This window comes from Petromyzon marinus, chromosome 21 (assembly GCF_048934315.1).
Source record: "Petromyzon marinus isolate PM22_M1 ecotype Great Lakes invasive population chromosome 21, UKy_Petmar_22M1.pri1.0, whole genome shotgun sequence".
Lineage (NCBI taxonomy): Eukaryota > Metazoa > Chordata > Hyperoartia > Petromyzontiformes > Petromyzontidae > Petromyzon > Petromyzon marinus.
The window spans coordinates 5,580,883-5,587,483 of NC_133687.1; the positions used below are offsets into that span (position 1 = coordinate 5,580,883).

At 40.9% G+C, this 6,601-nt stretch overlaps 1 long non-coding RNA gene across 1 annotated transcript; it reads left to right on the forward strand.

The window, feature by feature from the left end:
- The first annotated feature begins 1,392 nt into the window (after positions 1-1,392).
- On the forward strand, positions 1,393-6,340 carry LOC116944518 (uncharacterized). The gene is made up of 2 exons (XR_004403116.2): positions 1,393-1,582; positions 2,217-6,340. It is a non-coding gene; the product is annotated as an uncharacterized LOC116944518 (long non-coding RNA).
- Positions 6,341-6,601: the final 261 nt, after the last annotated feature.

Here is a 6,601-nt window from a genome sequence, read left to right on the forward strand (position 1 = left end):
TGGATAAATGCTCTGTGCCCTAGCTTTGTGTGATAGTTATGTGTGCATATATATCTTCTTTGGTTCTTTCGGTAAAGTCACGTAAAATGAGAATAAAATAATAAATTGATAAAATAAAATAACACAATAATATTCTCACGACGTTTCGGCCACAACACAAGCGGCCTTCATCAGGTGAAGAGACGAAACGTCGTTAGAATATTATTGTGTTATTTTATTTTATCAATTTATTATTTTATTCTCATTTTACGTGACTTTACCGAAAGAACCAAAGAAGATTAATCATTGCAGTCACGAAAGCTTTAAATGTGCATATATATGTTAGATTTATTTGATAGCTTTGTATGATATTCCCATGTGATAGCTCTAAATTTCAGCTCTGTGTAATCGCTGTGGATGTTATCTCTGTATCATACATAGCGTTGTAGGATAACTCTGTACATTACCTGTGCATGGTGGCTCAGTATGAATCTCTATATAATATATTTGTGTGCTTGCTCTGCAGGATCTCTTAATCTTGACTCTGTGTGAAACCGTTTATGTTAGCTCTGTATGATAGCTCAGTAGAGTGCCCGTGTTTGATAACCTCTGTATGAAACACAGTGTAATAGCAATGTATAATTGCTCTTTGTCATCTCTAATATATCTATTTAAGATTATCACGCATTGTTTCTGTGTAAGTTAGCTCCATATGGTAGCTCTGTCTATTATCTATGTCGGTTATATCTGAATGATAGCTCTAAACGTTAGATCCTTGAAAGCTCAGTATGATTGATCGGTATGATACCTACGTACACGATGTGTATAATTCCACTGGGCTATTGGAATTGCTTGGTGTTAGACGCCGTTGTGAAATATGTTTGTTGTGCCAATGGGTTCTCACCTTGATACATTATAATACGTCGTACTCTTAAATCGTTATCGATAAATGAACATACACGCCAATCACCACCATCACCCTCATAATCATGACTAATCCACTGCTGGATGAAGGCCTCCCCAAGCCGTCGCTGAATTTATCAAGGTTTTGGCGATGTTAACGTGTACTCAATAATTTTAATGTTGCAGAAATTGTGCGTATCTTTTCATTGACCATCTTCTGCTAGAATTTGACAATGTCCCACTATGACTCCAAAGTACGAACAAATGCTTCCAACATTTGTATTACACTCTTAACAACACGTGCCACGGTTCATTAAAAAAGGGAATTTTCACTGTCGCCCAAGTGTGTGTATGTGCATGTATTGTAATAACCGCCACAAAACGACTGTGTTGGATATATCTTTTTTTACATAACAGCAACTCAGAAGCTGACCTCGACCGCTGCGGTAGCCGACTCAGCGCTAACGAGTGGCTAATAAATTAAATAACATGCAAATTACACAAATTAAACAATTAATTGGCTCCAGTTCCTTTTTTGACGTTGGCAGTTCCTCATGGAGATTCGTTTAAAAAGAGGCGCCTGAGTCCAGAGAGGCACAGCGACTCGGCTCTGCAGCTCTCAACAGCTCCAGCTACAGCCACCACTGTCCCCTCTCTCGCTCTCTCGCTCCCCAACACTCTCACGCTCTCCGCTACTCGGGTGAGCCTGCAATACTTCTGCTCGGAGCCTATCCGTGCCATTTCGAAAGATGTTGCTTACTTGTTAAATGCCCGTTTGAATCTTGCTTCGTGAGAAATGTTCGCATTGTGTGTGGCGGTGCGCTCGTCAAATTGTCTTTGTGGTCGTTGCTGCTGAATTCTTATGGGGATGGATCCACGCAGGGTTGGCAGCACGTGCCGGCGCCTTCACACTTGATGGCTCTGCACCCAGTGTTAATTATGTTCAGTCGATCGAATGTGAAGACAACACGTTGCTCGTTTGATGAACGTTTTGGTCGAGGACGCAATGCACTTGCAATGTGCCCCCGATCCGATCAGAATAACTGGGCGTCTGTATGTTTTTGTCGAAAGTTAAACAATGAATTCACCTAATTTAATTTCTGGACTAACTTGGGCGTGAACCCGTTCGCTTCGACCTTTGGCTCAAATTCAACAGCAGCAATGAAGACGCAGCCTTTCACGCGTCGCACAACTCAGCGTATAACTTCGAGCGGCCAATCGCATTTTTTTGTAAATTTTGGCAAATTTTGGCACGCGCATGAATCACTTCGGTGCGAGATGCGTTTGCGATGGTACTTAACGCGCCCTGTCCGTTTTTGTCTCTCGCCCTTCAGCCTGCAGGAGCCAACCATCATGTGGATCAAGTGGATCGCCACGCTGGTCGCCTTTGGCGCCCTGGTGCAAAGTGCGGTAGCATGTCCCTCGCAGTGTTCGTACATATAGTCTCCTCAGCAGGGCGGGGGCCAGACACAAACAATGCAGGGTTCTTAACCAAAATTGAAGTTGCTATCAGGATATATGTAGTTAAATATATTAACATATATTTTATATAGTGTTAGACATGAAGTGTATATGATATATAAAATTTTCCAAAACATATTTAGATTGTATTTTTAAAACAAATAAGCTATTTGTAAAAAAAAAAAAACTATGTTAAATAATTCGAATCTGGAAAATAAAATCCAATTCTGGAAAATGATCAAATAATGACAAAACACCTTCCATGAGTAAAATCATAATAATCCGAATTTAGAAAATAAGTTAAATCTGGGAAACTTGGGCCAATGAAATTTAGATAAATGTATAGGCTGTCACTCGAAGTAGCCCAAGTAGGTGCTGCATAAATCAGTGTGCGCAATTGATATCGATGAAGGCGTCTCAGATGGAATTACATAAAATACAATTCACACGAAATCCCAAACCGTAGAATATATAAAAACACGACATTTAGTCTATCCATCAAGAAAACAAGCAATCAATGTATTCGTGAACACTGAAAATCCTGTGAAGCCAGCTACCAAGGTAGAATGCAAGGGAGATCCCACGGTGCAATGGCACAGAACAAGAACAACGACATCAAAGTGATACGTGCAGAAGGAACGGGCAACAACGGAACAGAACGCGTCAGAGGTGCAGGCAAATATAGTGCTTAAAGAACAATAAACAACAGGCACATTGCACCACCAACAGCAATAAGGATGAAGTAATGAACTGTTGGACAGGGCATGAGCACGATGCAAAGCGAATGCGAACGAGCGAATAAAACAACAACAACAACCACCACGGGAACGCAGACAGGAATAGCACGTGACTTTCGGTAGAGGTGCAGCATCCAAACTGTGTGTGTGTATTCTGAGCTCAGAGTGATTTGGAATGGGGTAGGGCCAGGAGAGGGAGCCGAGCCTCAGCCGAAGAGGCGAGGGCATTAATAAAATACCAACAAAGCAATATACTACAGGAATTATAATTTACAACACATGAAGCTTATCCTCCATTATACTAAAGGTCAATTATTAAAATCAAGGAATGGCACAGTTTAAGGTAGATAGCCAGCTGTCCTGTATTGAGAGATATATTATGAAACATATTGAAAGATGTAGACTCTCTTGACAGAGGCGAGGTTAATTGAGCTCGACAGCTCGTTTTCCAAGGGCGACCTGTCCATGAAGGCGGCAATGATGCCACATGCACAGGTAACTACGAGGAATGATACGTTACAAGAACTAGTGGGAAATAAAACGCAGCGAGTGTCAAAAGTACTTTAACAACAAATGGAATAATTACAACGGATTGGAGGAAGGCCTGCAAATGCGAAGACCCGTTTCAAGAACATTGCATAAAGTGACAGAAGTAATTATTGTTTTTATCAATTAACCGGTTGGATCATTCGGAATCGCGTTCGAATCTGTGTGTGTAATACTCTTGAAGAAACAATCATAAGCTGCGTAGAGCTGGATGCGATTGCAACTCTCAGTGCCAAGACCGGTTCATTCCGAAATTTAGACGCAGCGATTGAGAATGCCCCGGAACACTTTGGTGTTCTCGAGATTAGCCGGGGTTGTGACCCATTCCATAACTGCGTGAATTGTTTATATATATTTTAAATAATTTTTATTCCTTCAATGAAGATGGCATGAACGAAACCAATATCTGCCTCTGTTGATTTAATATTTTTTGGGTAAATAATTTCACCACTGCCTTGGCGATGTAACCAGGAGTCAGGCGCCTGTGATGAGATGAATTACAGGCAGCTGAAACACAGATTCTAAGCCAGGAACAAAACAATGCCAGCTCAGGCCTCTCTGACCTCCGAGCCATCTGCCCATTATTTTTGTAGCAGAGGATTCCTAACGACTATGGGCTTGTGTTTATAAGGCAAGGTCACGATTCTGGTGGTCATAAATTGCTGATGCCTTAAGAGAAGCGTTGATGGCAGTGCACGTGGCCTGTAATCCAGCAAAGGTTGGTGGATCACCACACAAAGGTTCAGAAACTCCTTTCTCGTGCGCGTCGAGGAGGAGCCATACCCTGGTTCACAAGGAGAAGGCAGTATAGCAAATGTGGACTCCACCTATTCCATATTTATGGCAGACATGTGTGGGTTTTATCCAGGTGTTCCAGTTTCCTCCCACATGTAATTACTCATTAATTGTCCAACACCACTCTAATATAAAGAAGACCGCAGAGCTCTGGCAATAGTTGGTGCTAGTTCATTATGTGGTTGCCTTCCAACGTGTCTATGTTTTCTCCACGTGCATTCAAGTCGTTCTCCGTCTTCGAGAATGAGCAAATACTGTGGTAATCAGATCGCGGAAATAATGTATACTATTTATGCATGTAAGTTGAACTTCTTTCACATAGTACATAGCCAACCATGCTAATCGGAGGTGCGGGCTAGAATAACAGCTATGGGTATTCTTTGGGTCTTTCGGTAAAGTCACGAAAATAGGTTCAAAGAAATAACAAAAATAACAAAAAACTACGACGTTTCGATTGCAACACAAGCGATGGTCACATCGTCGATAGATCGGTGCATTCAAACAGCTCTAGTTTGAGCTCAGCAACTCTTCCCCCATCTCAAGCCTCACCCCTTTCGATGACATTGGTGATCAGCCTGAACCGTTTAATTTCAATAATATCACAGCGCTGGATGTGCTCAGCCAACTAGCCTCACGTAAGACACCCTCCTCAACTCGGGAAGATAAACTACCCACTTTTTAATTAGTTGCAGTGGGTGAAATTATAATCTATAAACCTCTTGTCCATCCCCAGGAATTGAAAACTGCGTTCATTCATCCTCTCCACAACAGGTGTATCTACAGACGACTCCAACTGTTACCAGCCAATGTAGATCCTATCACCATAAATTAACATTTTCCAAAAAGTCTGAAGGCCCAAATTAACAATAACACCACACAAATGGGCTGTCTCACCCTAAATAATCAGGCTTCCATAAAAACAAAAACTATTGCACAAAGGCGGCAGTACTCAACTACCTTGATTTCGTATTTAATAGACTGTACAATGAGCAATACTGTGCCATACTTTTCCTTGACTTGTCCAAAGACGTCGATACGATCGGTCATGTAACCCTAATAATACGACTCGACAGCCTCAATTTCTCCGTCGATACAATTGAATAGTTAAATAGCTACCTTTTTGAGCAAATTCAGGTTGTTTCGGTCGACAACTCCTACCCAAAATGTTATTAATCACGAAGGCAGTTCCACAATGCTCCACACTTAGACCAATTGTATTCCTCCCTCTGTGTAAATTATCTGGGAAACCAACTCAAATTGTCTGTGGTCATTATTTCTGACGATACTGCAATACTGTTAAATGGAATTTCACCAGAAGCGGTAATACCTTATATGAGAAAGTGATTTTGACCTAATTCAACATCCCCTTTTCCCCTAAAATTGTTTCTGAAGGCAAATCAAACCGAGGTAATTATTGTCTCCAATAAGAGAAATCCTGCCACTTTAACTACCCAGGTTGTGGATCAAGATAATAAACACATCGAACAAGTAGGGAATTACAAATACTTAGGATTCATCATCGAGTCCAAATTTAAGTTTCACTTCCACTTTGATTATTTTGAAGATTAAGATTAAAATCGGCTTACTATGCAGAGATTAAAACCGGAGACCATCCCTGCTACATTTGGATATGGTAAAAAAAAACACACTTCTTGCGTACCTTCTCAAGCTATGGTTCCGATTACAAGAAAACCTTGCTCAACGCGACTTGATTGAACACTTATTTTGGCTATACACGGTTTACCGAATGAGGTCTGTTTTCTGGAACACGGGGGTGATGTTTCGGCTAGACGCTAAGAATCTCATCTGTGCGTCGAAAAGTAGTGCCGTAAGAGTGCTGCATCATATTCTTAACTCTTTCGGTAAAGTCACGTTGAAGGGAAACAATCAAATAATAAAAAAATATATAAAACAATAAACATTCTCACGACGTTTCGATCATAACACAAACGGCCATCATCAGGTGTGTCGTTTTGCATTAATTTATTGATTTGCAGCGGTTTATTTATTTATTAAAAACGTCAGCGCCACGTGCAGCGATTTGGTAGTTTATTTAGAAGGACTAGTCCATCTATGTTCTGAAAAGAGGAGGGGGGAGACGAAAAATTAATGTATGTTGTCTGAAAGCCACTGTAAGCGTGAACAATCAATTAAGACCTGAAATGGTTAATCAAATCTTT